Source organism: Periplaneta americana, chromosome 2 (genome assembly GCF_040183065.1).
Source record: "Periplaneta americana isolate PAMFEO1 chromosome 2, P.americana_PAMFEO1_priV1, whole genome shotgun sequence".
Lineage (NCBI taxonomy): Eukaryota > Metazoa > Arthropoda > Insecta > Blattodea > Blattidae > Periplaneta > Periplaneta americana.
Window position 1 is genome coordinate 80,759,651 of NC_091118.1, and position 20,848 is coordinate 80,780,498.

Consider the following 20,848-nt stretch of genomic DNA (forward strand, 5'->3'; position numbering starts at 1 on the left):
AATGAACACATTAAATCAGAAATTAAAAGTTCTCCTTTCATAGCAATTATGCTGGACGAATCTACAGATATTGCATGCAAGTCACAACTAAATACAGTTGTGCGCTATGTGACAGAAAGTGGTAAAATCCAAGAAATATTTTTAGGATTTACCGACGTCAGTGCAGACAGAACAGCAGAAGGGGTTGCTAAGATAATTTTCAAATGTATTGATGAATATAATATTGGCAGTAAACTAATAGGGCAAACATACGATGGAGCGGCAGTTTTTGCAGGACATGTTAGAGGGCTACAACCAAAAGTAAAAGAAAAATATCCAGAAGCAAAGTTCGTGCACTGTTACGCCCATAGATTAAATCTTGTATTGTCGCAGGCATTGTGTGCAATCAAGGTTTGCAAAATATTTTTTCAAACGATCTCAGGATTTTCATCCTTCTTTTCTAAGTCAAGTAGAAGGACCAATGCCTTGGATGAAGAAGTAAAGAAAAGATTCCCAAAGGTAGCCCCAACCAGATGGAATTACAATTCTCGACTAGTTCATACCATATATGACAACAAGGAGGCCCTTAAAGATTTCCTCACTCGCATTCGAGAAAATCCTGATAATTGGGATCAAGAAACATTCAATGCCGCCCGCGGATTTCTGCCAGAACTAAATGATTTGAACTTTAATTTCATGCTATTAGTATTTGCACAATTATTTCATGATTCAACATTCTCAGAAGAAATCCTTAGATATTGCTTACTGCTCACCAAAGGTGAAGCAAATAAAGGAATTAGTGAGAAATCAGAGAGATAAATTCAACGCACTTTGGGAACAAATTGAATCGAATGAAGAGCCACTCAAAAAAGAGTCCTCTCGTCTGCAACTGAAGATGATCGCGACGTTTATAGACGCCTCTACTATGAAATTATTGATAACATTTCTGAACAAATGGAAAGTCGTTTTCTGGACCTAGAGGGATTATCTTTTTTTGAGCTCTTGGATGTAAGCAAACGGGTCACTCATCGCCAAATGTTTCCTGAAAGTGCTTTCACTAGTTTGAAAGATGCCTATCCCAGGCATTTTGAGTTTTCTCGCTTAGGAAGTGAACTGACTGCAATATTTAATATAGGCGATTATGCAACTAAATCTGTCAGTTGATCTCTTGACATCTTTGAAGCAATTCCAATTAGACAGTGATACATTCCCGGAAGTTTACAAACTGTGCACACTTATTTCAACGCTTCCTGCAACTAGTGCTTCTGAGAGATCATTTACGGCAATGAAAAGGATCAAAACAAACTGCAGGAATGCTCAGGGGCAGGAACGTCTGTCGGCACTTGGACTGATGTCGATTGAAAAGGAGCTTCTGGTGTCCCTGAAACAGACTTCAAACTTCATTGACAATGTAACAGACATTTTTGCCAGGAAATGAAGGAGAATGGACCTTATATACAAATAAGCAATAGAAGTAAGTTTTTTGTTCTGCTCGCATGAAAATAATGTTGTAAATTGTTCTATTAATGAATTTTTGCTCATAATTATAAAGTAAAAACGCATTTTTTATTTACTCGTATTTTGACAGTATTCGAAAGATATGAAGCAATTTACTCATCACTTGTCCGATAATTGTCTCATTTTGATACCTGTGATGTTGTTCTTCTCAATACTGTAAATTATTGAATTAAGGCGCTACCCCAACATTTGCTTAAAGCAGTGGTTTCCAAACTTTTTGAAGCCGCGATCCACTTTTGGGCGAGATTTCAGTTTGCGGTCCTCGTACCCTCACTACAGTACCATTTCTTGACCCCATTTCAAAAATAGAAATCCCTGTAAAATTTGAACAACTGTAATACAATTTTACACAAAACCAGTAGATAAGTTTCTACCAGAAGTACAATTTTAAGCAACATTTCCTTGCGTGTTTTCCGAAAAAAAAACTCAAAACAATCACGACAGTCACGGATGGATACTAAATTCGTTGCATTCAACTGGCTGAAATTCTAAAAAATATGTAGGATAAATATTATGGGATGTTGAAACTATAGCCTTTTTCGCAGATCTTGACTAATTTTGCATGAAAATAATATCTCGAGCTTCCAAAGAAGCTCTTATATTTTTGATAACATTTGCAACACCTCATAATTCATGGCAATTAAGTTTGTCGTCTATGATTGCCATCAAAACAAAAGCGAGAAACCTCAAATTTGAAAATGATATCACTGTGTGTGTATCCAATACATAGTCCAGATTTGAGAGGCTACGTTCTGAAAAACAGGCAAAGTTATCAAATTAATTATTTTTACTTTATTATTGCTGAGACTTTTAAAATTTTTATATTCAAAGTTGTTTAGATTTATAAATGCTTAATAAGGCGTTCTTTTTATTCTGTAAATCATCTCGCGAGCCCCTTCAGTCTTTACACGACCTCCACTTTGGGAACCACTGGTGTGGAGGTCACCTTCTGTTTCTTAAAGCAAAGCTTTCTTAGTAGCTTCCCTAGGTTCCACAGCCACCGACCGCCACTGAGCTGCACAGTTAATACAGATAACATACAAATTATTCGCAAACGAGAATTTGCCATTTGTAATTCAGAGCAAATGCTTTGAGATACGATAAATGTTTCTGTATAATCAAGCAATGCATATGGCTAAATCAATGTTAATGATAATAATAGTTTTTTTTCAGTACCGGTAGCCTATTTAATTGATATTGAACGTTAGAGATAGATTTTTAACTAATGATATCTGATTTTTTTTTCAATTAACCTGTGACTTATAGTGATACAGATGCTGTTAAACTCACTATCTGAGAGCATTCGATTTTCTTCTTTCTCGTTTGTAGTTCAAATGATAAAAAAATGAACATCTTTCAAATATCTGCAATTCATTTGTCTCTCATGCTGACTCCGGTCTTCATAACATATTCAGTTCCTTTGGCACTTGTGTAACAAAAAAGTACAGCGTAGCCTTGCGCTCTATCTTTATTTTATTTGATTTTATTGCTCTGGTTTCTTCATCAAGATAAGGATTGCAAATAGTTGTGCCAGCCTCGAGAATGTAAGATGCTTGTTTAGAAGACAAGACACCATTTCGCTCCGGGGCAAGAGCAAAGCAACTTTGCACGCAGCTGCGTATGGTTGGAAGTCTGACCAGTGCACCACAGGGGTTAATGTTCAGTTTGTCTGCTGTCACTGTAACTACGCTTTTTGAGGTGTGGGTGGATACACAACATTAGCGATGGATCCAGATAACAGAAATGACAAAACGGTTTACATTTACACTAGTCTGGTTAAGAAGATGGTACAAAAATCAAAATGCTTAAGGCTGTACATGACTATGCTGAATATATCATTCTCCAGTTTCTTTTCTTCTTCTACTACTACTGCCCACTTTTTATTTTATAGACTACTGATATTCACCTACTTTTCTCATCTTTCATTTGTCCTTCGTCCTTTCCATTGTTTCTTATCTATATTTTTCTTCTCTTTCTCCTCCAATTTAGTCCCTTTTTTCCTTCTTCTCTGTCTTCCCATTTCCATCTTCTCCTTCTCCACTTTCTCCTCCATCTCCTTCCCTTCTCCTCCGTCTCCTTTATTTCTCCTGTCTTCATCTTTCTTTTATTTTCCGTCTACTCCTTTTTCTTCTCCGTCTATTTTTCCTTATTTTCTTTGTTTTCTCATTTATTCCGTCTCCTTTTCTTCTCCAACTCTCTTTTCCTTCTCAGTCTCCTCCTTTTTCTTTTCCGTATACTGCTTTTTCTTTTCGGTCTCCTCCTTTTTCTTCTTCGTCCCTCTTTTCCTTCTCAGTCTCCTCCGTTTTCTTTTCCGTATCCTGCTTTTTCTTTCCCGTCTCCTCCTGTTTCTTCTCCATCTTCTCCTTTTTCTTCTCCGTCTCCTCCTTTTTGTTCTTCGTCTTCTCTTCCTACTCTTCTCCGTCTCTTCTTTTTCTTCTCCGTCTTCAATTTTTCTTCTCCGTCTCCTTTTTGTTCTTCCTCTTCTGTTCCTTTCCTTCTCCTTCTTTACCTTTTCCTTCTCTGTTTTCTCCTTTTCCTTCCCCTTCTCCTATTTTTCTTCGAGTCCACACCTGTGGAGTAAGGTTAGAGTGTATGACCGCGAAACCAGGTTGCCCGAGTTCGATTCCCGGAAGGAGCAAGTTACCTGGCTGAGGTTTTTCCGACATTTTCCCTCAACCCATTAAGAGCAAATGCTGGGTAACTTTCGATGCTGGACCCCGGAATTATTTCACCGGCATTACCACCTACATCTCATTCAGACGCTAAGTAACCTAAGATGTTGATAAAGCGTCGTAAAATAACCTACAAAAAAATTCTTCGAACACCGTCTTCTCTTCCTTGTTTCTCCGTCTCCTTTACTTCTCTGTCTTCTCCTTTTCATTCTCCGTATCCCCTTTTTTCTTCTTCAACTTCCCCTTTTTCTTAACCGTCTAATCTTCGTTTTCTTCTCCGTCTCCTCCTTTTTCTTCTACGTCTACACTTCCTTTTCTTCTCCTCCTTTTTCTTCTACGTCTACACTTCCTTTTCTTCTCCTCCTTTTTCTTCTCCGTCTCCTCCTTTTTCTTCGTCTACTCTTTCTTTTCTTCTCCTCCTATTTCATCTCCGTCTCCTTTTTCTTCTTCGTCTACTCTTCCTTTTCTTCTCCTCCTTTTTCCTCTCCGTCTACTCTTCTTTTTATTCTCCGTCTACTCTTTATTTTCTTCTCCTTCTTTTTCTTCTCCGTCTCCTCCTTTTTCTTCTTCGTCTAGTCTTCCTTTTCTTCTCCTTTTTCTTCTCCGTCCCCTCCTTTTTCTTCTCCGTCTACTCTTTCTTCTCCGTCTCCTCTTTTTTCTTCTCCGTCTCCTCCTTTTTCTTCTCCGTCTACTCTTTCTTTTCTTCTCCGTCTCCTCCTTTTTCTTCTCCGTCTACTCTTTCTTTTCTTCTCCTCCTTTTGCTTCTCTTTCTTTTCTTTTCCTAATTTTTCTTCTCTGTCGTCTCCTTTTTCCACCGTCTACCCTTTTTTCTTCGTCTTCTCTTCCTTTTCTTCTTGTTCTCCTTTTTATTCTCTTTTCTGTCTTTCCTTCTCCGTCTCCTCCTTTTACTTCTCCGTCTACTCTTCCTTTTCTTCTGATTTTTCTTCTCCCTCTCCTCTTCTTCTTCGTATACTCTTTCTCTTCTTCTCCTCCTTTTTCTTCTCCATCTCCTCCTTTTTCTTCTCCGCCTATTCTTCCTTTTCTTCTCCTTCTTTTTCTTCTCCATCTATTCTTCATTTTCTTCTCCTCCTTTTTCTTCTCTGTCTTCTACTTTTTTCTCCATATCCCCGTTTCTTCTACGTCTTCTCTTCCTTTTCTTCTTCTTTTCCTTTTTCTTCTGTTTTGTCACTATTATTCTTCGTCTCCTATTTTTAATCTGTCATCTCTTTCTTTTCTTCTCCTTCTCCTTTTTTACTCTGGTTTATCCTTTCTCTTCTCCGTATTTTCTTTTTTCTTCCCCGTCTTCTCTTTCCTTTCTTCTTCTTCTTCTTCTTCTTCTTCTCTGTTTTCTCTCTTTTCTTTTCCGTCTCTTCTTTTTCATCTCTGTCTTCTCTTCCTTTTCTTCTCCTTCTCCTTTTTCTTCTCCTTTTTCTCCATTTTCTTCTCTGATCTATCCTTTCTCTTCTTGGTCTCTTTTTTTCTTCTCCGTCTTCTCTTTCTTTTCTTCTCCTTCTCCTTTTTCTTCTCTGTTTTCTCCATTTTCTTCTCTGATTTATCCTTTCTCTTCTTGGTCTCTTTTTTTTCTTCTCCGTCTTCTCTTTCTTTTCTTCTCCTTCTCCTTTTTTCTTCTCTGTCTTCTCCTATAGTTCTGTCTTCCAGTTTTCTTCTCTACCTTATATTATTATTTGTCTTAATTCATTCTTCGCTATTTTCTCGTTTTCTTCTTGTTCTTCATTAACCTTCTTTTTTCTCTACTTCTTTTCCTTCCTTTTTTCTTCATCTTCTTATCACTTTATTCTTGGCAATTTTCTGCTTTTAGTTTTCGTCTACATTCATCTTTCTGCTCTTTCTTTGTTTTCTCCTCTTTTATTCTTTCCCCTTATTCTAAGCTCATCCGCTTTCTTCATATTTCACCGTCTTCTTCTCCTTTTTTTCATTTTAGTTGCATTCTTCTACCTTTCTCGCTTTTATTCACCTTGGACTTATTTTTCTGCTTTGTCTTCTATCTTTCTTCGCCTTCTTCTTGGTTTTCTTTCCCACTCTTCTGCCTCACCTTCTTCAACACCTACTCGCTCTCTTCCTTTTTCATTGTCTTCTTCTTCTCCCTTTCTTCATTTTTGCATTCTTCTCCCTTCCTCCCTTTTCTTCATCTTCTTTACCTTTTCTCCTCTTCCGCGTTATTCATCATTGTGACTATTTCCTTTTCTTTGTTTGCTTTGTCTTGCCTAATTTCTCTTTCTATTCCTACATCTTTCTTCATTCTTCTATTTTCTCTCCTTCTTTTACTTTTTATTCCATTTTACTTTTTATTCCATATTTTCACTATCATCTCCTTTTCTCTATCCGCTACTTCTGCGTATTCCATCCTCCCTGTGACTGCTGCTATTGTTACTCTACTAATTCTACTTGTAATTCACGTTCAGCGTTTTTAGAAACAATTTTTAATTAATGAAAGGTGGCAAGAAATATCTGGATCGATTAAAATTTTTAGTATTTTTCATCCCTGTTTCTCTGTTTGAGTTATTAATTTAATAAATTCATCTTACACTGCTCACACATACGTTTCATCTTTAGGCATCTATTACTAATTAATTTTCATTTATATATTTTATAATGGAATATACGGTATTTGAATAGTAGCATTTGCTGGGAAAACTCCGGAAAAAAATCTCAACCAGGTAACTTACCCCGACCGGGACGCGCTAGCCATTACTCCACAGGTGTGGACAATAGTATCTCGTGGTAAATTCCTGATACTGGCAATTGAAATAAACGCTTACATTGATATGGGAAACCAAGTTATTGTAATTTAATAACTTATAACAAAAACTGTGTTTAATGTACTTTTTGGACTGCGTAGACTACTCAGACATGTTCACATGATGTAATAGAGTGATGGTGAAGTAAGAAGAGGAAGGAGACAACCGTCCAAAGAAAACCTAAACATCACGTTCCAAGTTATGGAGACATAGTAGAGGCTCGGGCAAAGTGAATTGGATTTTGATATCATCTAATCCTGTCTTTGTGTTTGGTGGTATCACAAAGTTTTTATACAAAAACTAAACGTTATACATCTGTTAACATTTACACACAATATATAATCTTATAATCAATGAAAACAACAAAGTAATTAGAAAAATAATAGGACTCTTTAATTGTCCACTTTACTCCCACCAAGAGGGCACAGTGGAAACTCGGAGAGGGCACACTATATAAATGAAAATATTGTTGAGATATATAAAACACAAAATAATTGTCCATATTTAAAACATTTTCAAGCACTGCAGTTGTCACATAGGCTACATAGCCTGGAATATCAATATCAGCACAAAATTCATGAGTCCAGCCTTTGCATTTACAGCACATGATCCAGTCTTCCGAATTGCTCTCCACACATCAAACAGAAAACATCTTGCTCCCTAGGCGTGGTGGTTTTACGTATTGGCGGCATCGTCTTACAGGCCTTCGTTTTCACTCCTTTGCCGCCAGTTTTCCATTTTTCTCATCTCCTTCTCGCGGACTTTCTTCAATATTTCAGACTTTTGACGTCGTTTTCGGTTTGATTCGCCAGACTGAAATAGGCTTACTTTGGGGAGTGGAGCAAAATCTTCTGGTGTCACATGAGGCTGCACATTCGATGCTCCATGCATTACTGGGGTTGAAAGGCATGTATCTGTGTATTCTCCTACTTCATTTGTAGACTTATCTTCGCAGAGAATAGCTTATCAATGGAATTACTAGGCTGTACAATGGTGACATCTATTGCTTGCTCCTGATAATGCACAGAAGATGGGGCAAAATCATCTTCTGTGAGTAGGCCTATGTTGCGACCATATAGAAAAATTTCAGTAGTCCTACGCTAGTGATATTCTGAAGCATCAACGATTTCTCAAAGGCTTCACGGATCAGACCTGCCACATCATATTGACAGATGCATCTTCGTGGATAGTTCTTCTGAAATGTGTTTACTCCAGTTTCAAAATGCGTCTTGAATGTCTTGTGCAACATCGACAGGCTGCAGCTTGTGTGTTGTGTGTGAAGGAACCGACGAGATTATGATCCCACTTTCTGAAGCGAATTCAAGAGCTTGCAATGTCTGGTGAGAAGTATGATTGTCAAGAACAAACAACACTGGCTTTTCTTTGTTAAATCTGACAATTTCTGCGAAACATTTTAACCAGTGCAAGAAAATATCTACATTGATCCAGCCAGAGTCGGAGCACAAATCGAAACAGAATTGCTGGGTAAATGTCGGCGTTGGAGCTCGGACTCATTTCGCCAACATTAATTCACATATCACCATCATCTTTACCATAGCCCGGTTTCAGTTCATGGTGCAGCGTGCCGTTCGGCTACCCAATAATTCACAGAATAGAAGTTGTAAGCATAATAAGCCTTAGGCAGCAGTGTAAGCCTTCGGGTCCCTTCTCCGTACAACAGGAAAAAACGTAAACTATAAGCCAAGTGCATTAACTGTCTTGCAATTGCATATTAGGAGGAAATTCAGACTGTATAAGTGGATTATAAATTACATGGGCAAAGTGAAAATTTCATTCTTTCCGTTTCCATTTTTCCCTCCAAGAGGGTTACAGGTTAGATGTAGTTGTATCTGACCAAACCCATTTTTAGAAAAAATTAGGCATCACAACTTCTTCCCAACACTTGGAACTATGCATAAAACATTAATAATAAAATCATACGTTATATATATGGAGGATGCCTACAGATTACTTACATTAAACAAATAATTTCTCGCGGCTCGTTTCGTTGTAATCACAATTCCACCATGTACAGCGATACTGGCGCTGTGCGGCTAAGTAGAAACATACATACTATCATACGTTTTTGAATATTATACTGAATGATGTGCTCTCTGTCGTTGTAAGAGCATAAGACGATTTTTCACTTGCCCTCTCCTTCCACTTTTCCCTCGACTCTCCTAAGTAGAATTACTAACCGCTGTGGTGTAAAATGAAGGTGATGGCCAAGTATCGTATAATGTGCAAGAAAAATTATAGACCTTCACCTGAAGGGTGGTTATAAGAGAATCGTAAGTGAAAGAAAGGAAAAGTTGTAACCACACATGGAAATGAACTTGCGGAACTTATATTCTCATCATTAGAAACATTCTGCCACCCAGAGCTTGTATGGAAATGAAAGTCTATATATTAAACAGGACTATCAGCCTGATATCGCAGTCGGCGGAGATTCTCTTGCGAATACTGAATCGTCGTTTATATTCTATTATGGAAGAACAGTTGGAAGAAGAACAGTTTGACTTTGACAGGAAGGGAAAAGGTACAAGAGATGGAATTCGACTGCTACAAACAATCGTCGAAAGATACTTAGAGAAGACTAAAGAAGTATATATATATATATATACAGTATTTATGGAATTAGAAAAGGCTTTTGACAGAGTGGATTGGAATAAACTGATAAGGATCCTAAACAAAATAGGTGTGGATTAGAAAGAGAGAAGGCTGTTCAGTAATCTTATACGAAACAACGAGTCAAAACCAGGATAGGAGAAGAAATGTCAGAAGGAAGTGAAATTGGGAGAGGAATATGCCAAGGATGCCCTGTATGACGTACACTGTTCAATATCTACTTGGAAGACTTAGTAAAGAACTGTTTTCTGAACATGGGAGAGTGATAGTAGAAAAAAAGATGAATAAAGTGCATAAAATTTGCTGATGCTATGGCGTTATTAGCAGAAGAGTAGATGATACTAAGGGATATACTATTGGATCTAAATGACAGCTGTGAGCAGCATGGAATGAAGATAAATAATGTAAATAAGACAAAGATCATGGTCATAGGAAGAAAAATAAAGAAAGTAAATTTGCGAATTCTAAATGTGGTAGTAGAGCAAGTGGACAGTTTCAAATCCTTGGGGTATACTATAAGCAGTAACATGAGCTGCTGCCAGGAAGTCAGAAGGAGGATAGTAATGGCAAAAGAAGCTTTTAATAGACAAAGGAGCATCTTCTGCAGACCTCTGGAGAAAGGACTAAGGAAGAGACTAGTGAAGTGCTTTGTATGGAGTGTGGCATTGCATGGGGCAGAATGAGCCGAGCTCGACGCTTCAGTCATCCAGCTAGTACACCATTTCGCCCGACAGAGTTCACTCCGACAGCATATCATAGATAGCGCTATTTATCCTTTCATTTTCGTACCTAATTTCCTATTGGCCGGTTGGCTTTTGTTAAACAAAAGAGAGAGAAAGGCGAGGTTTCTTGGTTACGCTCAGATATATTTGACTTCACTCAGGAACCAGGGCTCGTATAGATAGCCACACTCAGGAACTAGGATTCGTATAGACTACTACACTTAGGAAGCAGGGCTCGAATAGTAAACTACACTTGGAACTTAAGTTCGATGTGCAAGGCTGTTCCGAGAATAGTGCATTATTAACTTCACTCAGGAATCTACGGGCAACAAGAAAGGTTGTTTGCAATCTATGTTGGGATCCACTGCTGTGCTATAAGGTTGTATTAGATTTATCATTCGAATAGTTAAATTAAGGTTGTGAAATTATTTTGATATTTGGTTGTATGTGTTTGGCATATATTGGTGGATCGTGTATGGAAATCACTCGCTGATGATAGGTCTTGATTTAGGTATTTGGGATTGTGTGAGGTTAAATAGTTGTGATGAGTGATCTCGTATTGAGATTCCAAGATTGTCTGGTGATATCGCGGTCATTACGATCTCTATTGCTTACATCGTAATAGGCGGTGTAATGAAACTAGAATAGTATGAGTGTCGTAATTATTCTAGTATTTACTATTCCAAATTAGTTATCATTACTTTCTACACGGTGGTATTTATGAATCCGAGTGTATTGAGTCTCAGTTGGTATAAAAACGAGAACACGTATTCGAAGCTATCGTCGGTTGTATATTATTCACCGTTTCTCTCTCTCTCTCTCTCTCTCTCTCTCTCTCTCTCTCTCTCTTTTGGGCATCAGGTTTGATTGTAATAGTACAGAGATTATTACTATGTGTAGAGTTTATGTAAGACTAATCTTTAATTAGTTATGTGTACATTGATCAACCGTGTGACGGCTTTACATTGGGTTACTTCTTTGTGAAATACTGAGTCAATATATGTATTGAACTTGTTAGTTGCATTTTCATGGTAATTGTAATTTAATGGGGCATGTGTTAAGAGTTATGATATTGACTGGGCATTCATGTTAAAGTGTCATATGTTGTTGCATATATATATATATATATATATATATATATATATATATAATTATTGGTCTTACCCATATCTGCCTAGTGTTGCGTTTACGCAACAGTCTGCATTAACTATTTTTCTGCAAAAATGGAAAGGAATGAATTACAAAATTAACTTTTATTTCATTGCTCTGTATACTAAAAGAATCAAAGGAGCCAGCAGCACAATAATTAACTTCCATTTCAGTTTCATGTGGCGGTGCAAAAATTATGAAAATATTCAACAAAAAAAAGTCTTGGGCATAAATGGGTAAATGGTTTTAAGGGTCTCAAGAAACATGGACATTACAACGAGTAGAAGCATTTGAAATTTGGATATGGAGAATAATGGAACGTGTGAAGTGGACAGACAGAATAAGAAATGAAGTTGTGTTGGAAAGGTGAGTGAAGAAAGACTGATGCTGAAATTGATCAGGAAGAGGAAAAGGAATTTTTTGGGTCACTGGCTGAGAATAAACTGCCAACTGAAGGATGCACTGGAAGGAATGGTGAACGAGAGAAAAGTTCGGGGCGGAATAAGATATCAGATCATAGACGATATTAAGATATGTGGATCATATGAGGAGACAAAGAGGAAGGCAGAAAAAAAATAAAAATTTGAGAAAGCTGGATTTGCAGTGAAAACCTGCCCTAGGGTAGAAAATTGAATGAATGAATAAATGAATGAATGAATGAACGAATGAATGAATGAATGACTGTTGAAGATTTATTACTCGGAATGGTGTACTGAGACAAAAGAACTGTGTTGATGAATAAAATTGAAGGAACATGTACAAGAATTTTGCCAGAATTATGTGCAGAATACCTACTAGATCAACGAACTAACATAAAGAAAAAAACAAAATTGAATGTTAAATCTTATCGCCACTACTTCGTACTCTTATTCACAATGACTGACTAGACCACACCACGAGTTACTTTAGATTGCACTCGTGTAGATCGTAACAGATGCTGATGCTCAGAAATATGATGAAGAGATCAAATTATAATTGAAGTTACTTAATTTAATTTTTTGTGTTATTGGATCCAGAACTCTTCGCTTTGTTTCTTCTTTGATGAAAACGAAATGGAAATAAATTCCGTTATTTTTAAGGAAGTAAAATCCAGACAGAAGCATAAGATGTTTTAACCGGTTCAGCAGTTATTAATGGGTGTCTGCCACAAAGGAGGATGAAACAAATTCTAACAGAAAGACAAGTGTGTGTAGACACGTCATGTTTCACGTTTAGATTTCCCGGTCTTTGTCCGAGTCGTGCAACATGTAGTTATTTGCAATTTGTCGAGAGACAAACCGGCTCGGTATATGAGATTGATTTATAGAGATTCTAAGAATGGTGAACTGTGATGAGAGAAAAAACAGATGTTCTTTAGTCATGGCTCACCTGTATTTCCCAATATGGGAAAGATGGAGTCAGCGTGATATTAGAAATGTAGGAAATGGACCTAGATGATTTTAATAGAAAGATAGCCCATCTCTTTCATTAACTATTCTCCAATTCTGACCCGTAATATGATTATTGTAAGTAAATATCGGATGTTTAAGAAAATGGTCAGTTCACACTATAGGTCGCTTTGAGAATCTAAACGTAGATATACAGGAAATACGCAAAATGTAGCAATAGTACAAATTCTATACTGCCCAACTTAAGCTTACCTCAGGCTGCTCAAAATTAATTTTTAGAATATTTCATTTGTGAAAATTAAATTAAGAAAATCAGATACCAGTCCGGATTGACTCGTAAGAGTAAGTAATCGGTTAGCTGTGTGAGTGCTTGTTGGACATTTTTAAGATAAATATACTGTACGAGTAATTTTGTATTGAATATTTTTAAATTAGATAAACTACTTTCATAGAAACAGACTTTCGTAGAAACAGACTTTCATAATTTATTTGAACGGAATATAAAGATTTACTTCCTTCGTAGTTTCTCTCAGGAGTTTCTTTTTTATTTTTAGATTTTATTTATAGTCACTTTAACTGCGAGGGAGCTACAGGCGTAGCTCATTTGCTTTCTGGTCAAAGGCTGCGTTAGGGTTTGGGTTTGATACCACTTCGGATGATTACTCGGTTGGATTTTTTCCTCGATGTTTTCTCTAACTGTAAAACGAATGTCAAGTAATCCTATTGCGAATGCTCTGACTTATATCACCAAAATGTGAGTACTATCTTACTATCACCACTTCCATTGATGGCTCGCAGTTTATGTTGTTTGTTGTTTAATCAACTGTCCGAAGACAGATCTGAACCTTACGAGTGATACCAACACGACACCACTTATGAGGCTACTAGGCAAGGAGATAATGGGGTAGGATGGCTAATTCTTTTCTCCCTCCATTGCATACACACCGACTAGCTACATATTACACTAGTCAGACTTCAGATGCATACAATTGTTCTTCCTCTGACACATATCGTCAAGTGAGATGTACTGCCTGATAACTGATATACTTATCAGCCAGAATCTCAATCAGAGGATAGCAGTTCATACATCGTCGCTAAATAACGAACTGAAAGTAATTAACTGCGAGGTCAAGGCTTGTGAATCAGTTCCTGTCTCTTTGTTATAGTTGAAATCTGGACCAATGCGGCATTCGCCTTTTCAAATAACTTTGCTATAATATATATTCCTAGTTGTTTACGATCGAGATAATCACTGAAAGCACAGATCAGATTGATTGACACGAGATATTTGAATCTGGGACCTCACGAATTGAAGTTTAATGTTTAATAACCCAGGGATCTCGCTTGGTCTCCGCAGCTTAGTCTCACTTTTCTTCATTTAACTTTTGTACAAGCTGATGGAGTAGGCCTATTCTGTGTGTGCTCTAATGAGTATGTATGTACAATGTCAACGTTGAACTCTGCTAAGTCGGTGCTTTAGAAGCAAAAGAAGTAAGGTTGTCTTTTTATAAGCTACAACTTGTGACAGTATTAAAGTTATCCATTTTTACAACAAATGTTAAAAAGACTCAATATCATTGATTAACTTTGCAATTTCTTCACTATGTTAACTTTTTAGGAACTTAGCTGGCTGACTAGTTTCGAAGTGTTATCCTCCATTGTCCAAAGCCTAGTCGATACTAGTCATCCAGGTGATTTCCTAAAAAGTTAACACAGTAAAGAAATTGTATACTTAATCAGAGATTATAAAATTGTATATAGAACAATGAAGACTTAATATTAGTTTTAATTTATGTAGAGCGAATCGGGGGGAGATGACTATCGGGGGAAGATGCCTATTTCTTTGTAGTTTCACATTTTTCCAAGAGAGAGTGCTACGCGCATGTCTTCATGATCACTGAGACAGTTGAATGTCTGTAGAGTGGACGCTAACTCATTTTGTCATGTGTTCTTGTTATGAGAAGAAGAAAAGCAAGAAAACAGCTCATTTTTCTGCTATAAAATAATTGCAAAGGTATGTTAAAATTTTAATACATCCTTGAATTCGTAATAACTGTCAAACCTTTGTAATGGATATTGTAGTAAAGGTTCTAAAGTTGGTATTGTTAACAATCAACGACCTTATTCCGCCATCTTAGGTTGCGTCACAGCACTAGGCATCTTATCCCAATACTTGGGGAAGATGATCACTTTTTTCTGGGTAAGATGACGACGCAAGAGTTTTATTTTTTGTTTTATTGCAGGGAAAGTGTAAGAATTAAGTAAGGTCTTCTGAGAGAAGTCAGTGGATTGAGGAGAGTCTTCAACTTGCGATGGAACATGTTGTAACAGAGGGTATGAACTGTTTTAGAACATCGCAAACAGATGGGATTCCTTACCGTAACCTTAAACGCCACCTAAAATAGATTGATGACAAAAAATGTACTGGATTGAATTCATTGTGTGCAAGAATTGACTTCACGAGTCTTGATAAGTAGTGATAAACGAGTGAAAACGTGTCCATGAACTTTAGATTAAGTCAATTTTGGGTATACATGTATCTAACCAAGTTCAGGTAGAATACATATACCAGTAAAAGTGTTAATTGCATTTGCCATCTTACCCGACTATCTGAGAAAGATGCCTACAGTGCAGGGAAGAAGAACACCTGTATGTATAAACAAGGTAATTAATATTTTCTGTTTTGTACCAAAAATATAGATTCAAAATACCTTCCAGACTTCGATATTTGAATATGAAATAACAGTATCTTAAATTTTCAATCAAAGAAAAAGTCAGGTATCTTCCCCCGAATCGACCTGGTTGGCGAGTTGGTATAGCGCTGGCCTTCTATGCCCAAGGTTGCGGGTTCGATCCCGGGCCAGGTCGATGGCATTTAAGTGTGCTTAAATGCGACAGGCTCATGTCAGTGGATTTACTGGCATGTAAAAGAACTCCTGCGGGACAAAATTCCGGCACATCCGGCGACGCTGATATAACCTATGCAGTTGCGAGCGTCGTTAAATAAAACATAACATTTTTTTTCTTCCCCCGATCCAATCTATGTGTGCACATATGCATTCAGTATTAATCTTATTATGTACAATATTTTTTATTTTGTATTCCCTTGGCATTTCAGTTATTTTATAGAATTGTTGATGTCGGTCTCTCAGCATCATTCATAATAGTTATCTTGTAATTTTTTTTTGGATGGACAGCTTATTCATCAGTTCACATTTTGTACCTTTCTTTGTTTCCTGTATTAATATTTTAATATGGGACCATTCATCGTCACGGGTGGGACATTTGCAGTGTATTTTTTATGCTCATATGACAAATATTTAATTCAGTAGGAACAAAAATGAAAAAAAAAACTACAATATATTATGATATCCACTCCGTGGCATTAAAATCTTCCTTCATTTATCAATTTTAAATAAATCTTTGCCTGAATTTTAATATTATTCAGTTTTGAAATCTTGTCACAGGTAGGACCAAAAATGGATATCAAGCTTGACACTGTGTGACCTTTTATTAAAGTTCTGTGAAGTACTTAGTAAATGAAATTCAAACCACTTTCAGACTAATACTAGAGAAGTTGTACTTGACCATGTTATGCACCATGATATGCATAAAATAAGAATAACTACAATTAGATGCAAAAAATAAATTATTTTATTGTTGTCACGAGTGAGACGATCAAATGTCACAGATTGGACATGGTGTGAATTATTCAGTTTATCCTCTCTCATATGTGTACAGAGGTCCACTGAACTCATAGAAAATGTAATTTATCACATAGCTATTTCATTATTGGTTGGAGAAGGACACACACACAACTTGTTCATATCTACACAATATGGCACATCAGATTCATCATACTAAAAACTTAAAAAAAATTGTTTATCCATTTTATAATTTAACAAATATAGATAAGAAATGCGTATAAAGAAGGTGTATGTTTCGTTCTTAAGACTTCAGTTTTCTTCGTTAATAATGATATAATGCGTTACAAGAAGGCTTTGGTTTCGCTCGTTCAACGCCATTTTATGTGACGCGGGATTTTAAATATTATCGTCGTTATTGCGACTTAATTATAGTGTTGTTTGGCAGTATAGTGGTCTGCGTACTGGACATCTACGCAGGAGTAGACGTTTCTCTGCGGATGATGCTGCATCAATCAAACTGACCAACAAATTCAGTGCTCTTCAAGCAATGAATGTTGATCAGGAGAACTCAGACCCAGTATCGACACTAGTAAAGGTAAGTCAGAAAACAGATAAGGTTAATGATTGTAGGAGTAAAGTATTGATTTTAGGAAGCAGCCATGCAAGAGGTATTTCCTCACTTTTGAAGTCGAAACTGGGCGATGAGTTTGAAGTATCTAGTGTATGTAAGCCTAATGCTCCTCTCAAGAATGTTGTTGAGGATATGATGAAATTGAGTTCAGAATTTTCTAAGAGGGATCATGTAGTTATAGTGGGTGGGCCAGGTAATAGTATTGATAACGATTGTAACTATGCTATTGAGAAAGATGTCAACAACATAATTGAGATGAGCAGCCATACCAATGTGGGATTTCTCAGTCTTTTCAGCAGGTACGACAAGCCGTATCTTCACAGGAGGGTGCGGAGCGTGAATATGCGGCTTGAGCGGGCTCTGATGAGACCTGGGGCATCACACATTGGTTTAATAGATGTAAGCCCTATAAGAAGGTATGAATATACGTCATATGGCCTGCATCTGAATGGTAGAGGCAAGGAGCACCTTTCGGTTCTTATTGCTAATAGCATCAGAGGCAGCCATGTTAAAAAGCAGAGTTGTAATATTCCTGTGTTAGTTAATGCTAGGGCTTCTCCTTTTTTAGGTTAAACCTCCCACCTGTAAGGTGTTTGAAACAAGTTCAACTAAATTGTAAATGCTCTGATGTTTCTAGTAATGAACACAGTAACTTCACTATTTTTCATCAAAATATTAGGGGATTAAAACAAAAAACTGATGAATTGATCACTTCTTTAGCAACTCAAAAGCATAAACCTTAGATATTATGTATAACTGAACATCATATGAAGCAACAGGAAATACTACAACTGTCTTTACATGGATATGTATTAGGTTCTTATTTCTGTAGACATGTCTTCCAAAAAGGGGGTGCCTGTATTTTTATCAGAGAGGATCTATTATTTAGTAAAATTGATATATCTGATTTTTGCCTTGAACAAGATATTGAAATCTGTGGAATACAAATTGGTTATGAGATATCAAATTTAATTATCTTATGTGTTTATAGGGCGCCAATGGGAGATTATAAGAAATTTACAACTAACTTAGATTCATTATTGAAAAGACTTTATAAACCACATACCGAATTTGTAATCTGTGGTGACATAAACATAGATTATCTATCAGAAAGCTCACGTAAAAGAAAATTAAACTCACTTCTTGAAACTTATAATCTTAGTCACACAGTAAGTTTTCCAACCAGAACACAAGCTGGAAGTAGTACTGCCATTGATAATATATTTATAGATAAAAGTAGATTGAATTCCTATTCAACAGTACCATTAGTCAATGGCCTGTCTGATCACGATGCACAAATTCTAAGTGTTTTCAATATGAGTGAAAAATTCCAAAGTGTTAATCTAAAAATAAAAAAAGGATTATAAATGCTGAATCTCTTCATCATTTAAATACATGTCTACAAAATGAATCTTGGGAAAATGTATATAGTACCGATACCATTGATATTAATACTAAATTTAATGCATTTTTCACTACATTTACGAATTATTTCAATTAATGTTTCCCAGTAAAGGTGGTGAAAAAATGTAAAAGTAAAAACATGTGGATAACTCAGGGAATTAAAATATCATGTGCTAGAAAAAGGAATCTATATTTAATGAGTAGGAATAGTGATGATCCTCATGTTCTTAATTACTACAAGAATTACTGTAAAACTTTGACAAAAGTTATAAAAGATGCAAAGAAAATGTATCTGAATGAAAAAATACAAAATTCAGATAATAAGATTAAAACTATTTGGGATATTATTAAAAATGAAACTAATCGATATTCAAAGAGTGACGATATTACTTGCATTAAAATCAATGATAGTAAAATAGATAACCCAAAATCAATTGCAAATCATTTTAACGACTTCTATATAAATATTATTCAGAACTTAAACATTCAAGATTGTGCAGAAGATGCTGCACTTGGTTACCTAACTGTTGCATTTAACACTGAGTTTTTATGTCTCAAATTTATTCCCACTACCGCAGCAGAAATCATGCATGTGATAAAACAACTAAAAACAAAATATTCCTCTGGATATGATGAAATTCCAAGTAAAGTTCTGAAAGCTTGTTCTGAAATATTATCCCCTCCGTTAAGCTATCTATGCAATTTGTCAATGCAATGTGGTATTTTTCCAGAAAGACTCAGATATTCGATAGTAAAACCAATATACAAAAAGGGAGATAAATGTACTATTGCTAATTACAGACCCATATCATTATTAACAACATTTTCAAAAGTGTTTGAGAAAGTTATGTATAATAGATTATATCATTACCTGGAGTCCAACAATATATTAGTTTTAGAACAGTTTGGATTTAGAAAACAAAAATCGACAGAGAATGCTGCTTTTAGTTTGGTGGATGAAATACTAAATTCATTAAATTCGAAACTACATGTAGGTGGGATTTTTTGTGACTTGGCTAAAGCATTTGATTGTGTAGACCATAGTATATTAGTAAAAAAATTGAAGTTTTATGGTATTAAAGATGAGATGTTGGGTTGGTTTACATCGTACTTATCAAATAGAAAACAAAAAGTAGAAATAAATGTACCAAATAGTCATAAAGTTACTTATTCAGAATTTAGAAATATTAAACATGGTGTTCCGCAGGGGTCAATTTTAGGTCCATTGTTGTTTCTAGTTTATATTAATGATTTAGCCTTGACCATAAACAATTCATCCCATGTAATTTTATTTGCAGATGATACAAGTGTAATTATTTCAAGCAAACAATACGATCATTTTATAAACACTTCTAATACAGTGCTGAATCTAATGAATGAATGGTTCCATGCAAATAAACTAGCACTTAATGTTGATAAAACCAGTGCAGTCAAATTTAGTACACACAATAGTGCTCAGGTTTCCTACAGTATTCGATTAAATGGAACTCATCTCAAAGAATCTATAAGCACAAAGTTTCTTGGATTAGAATTGGATAATCACTTGAACTGAAAAACGCATATAGAATGTATTACTCGTAAATTGAGCTCTGCCTGTTATGCATTGAGATCCTTATCTACTATTGGTGATATAAACTTACTTAAAATGTCATACTTTGCATATTTTCACTCTGTAATGAAATATGGATTAATATTCTGGGGTAACTCGTCTGAAGCTAAACACGTTTTTGTTTTACAAAAGAAAGCTATAAGAATAATGACCGGTGTGCATAAAAGGACCTCATGTAAAAATATTTTCCGAAACTTAGAAATCTTGACTTTACCTTGTGAATACATTCTTTCCCTAATGATGCTGTATATTAAGAACCAAGATAAATTTAGTACTAATCAAGACATTCATCATTTTAATACAAGACATAAATCAGATCTTCATCTACCCTCTGTTAGTCTAAGCTGTTTTAAAAAAGGAGTTCGCTATTCATGTATAACAGTCTTCAATGCACTGCCTAATTATCTTAAAGATTTGAAGAACAACGAGAAAAGGTTCAGAAAAGAATTAACCAAATTTCTACATACTCATACCTTCTACACAATTGATGAATTGTTTATGCTTGTGAATTGAATTATTCTACTTAAATGGCATGTAAAATTTTATATAGCTCAACTAAAATATGTTTTTATATTGACTTAATCTGTTTACTATGTATTGTATTTTTTGTTTAGCATAACTGATGAATTGTATGTACTGTAAATTGAATAGTATACTGTATAGGTCAACTGATGAATTGTTTAAGCTTATAAATTGAATTAATCTACTTCATATGAATTGTATAGCTTAACGAAAATAAGTT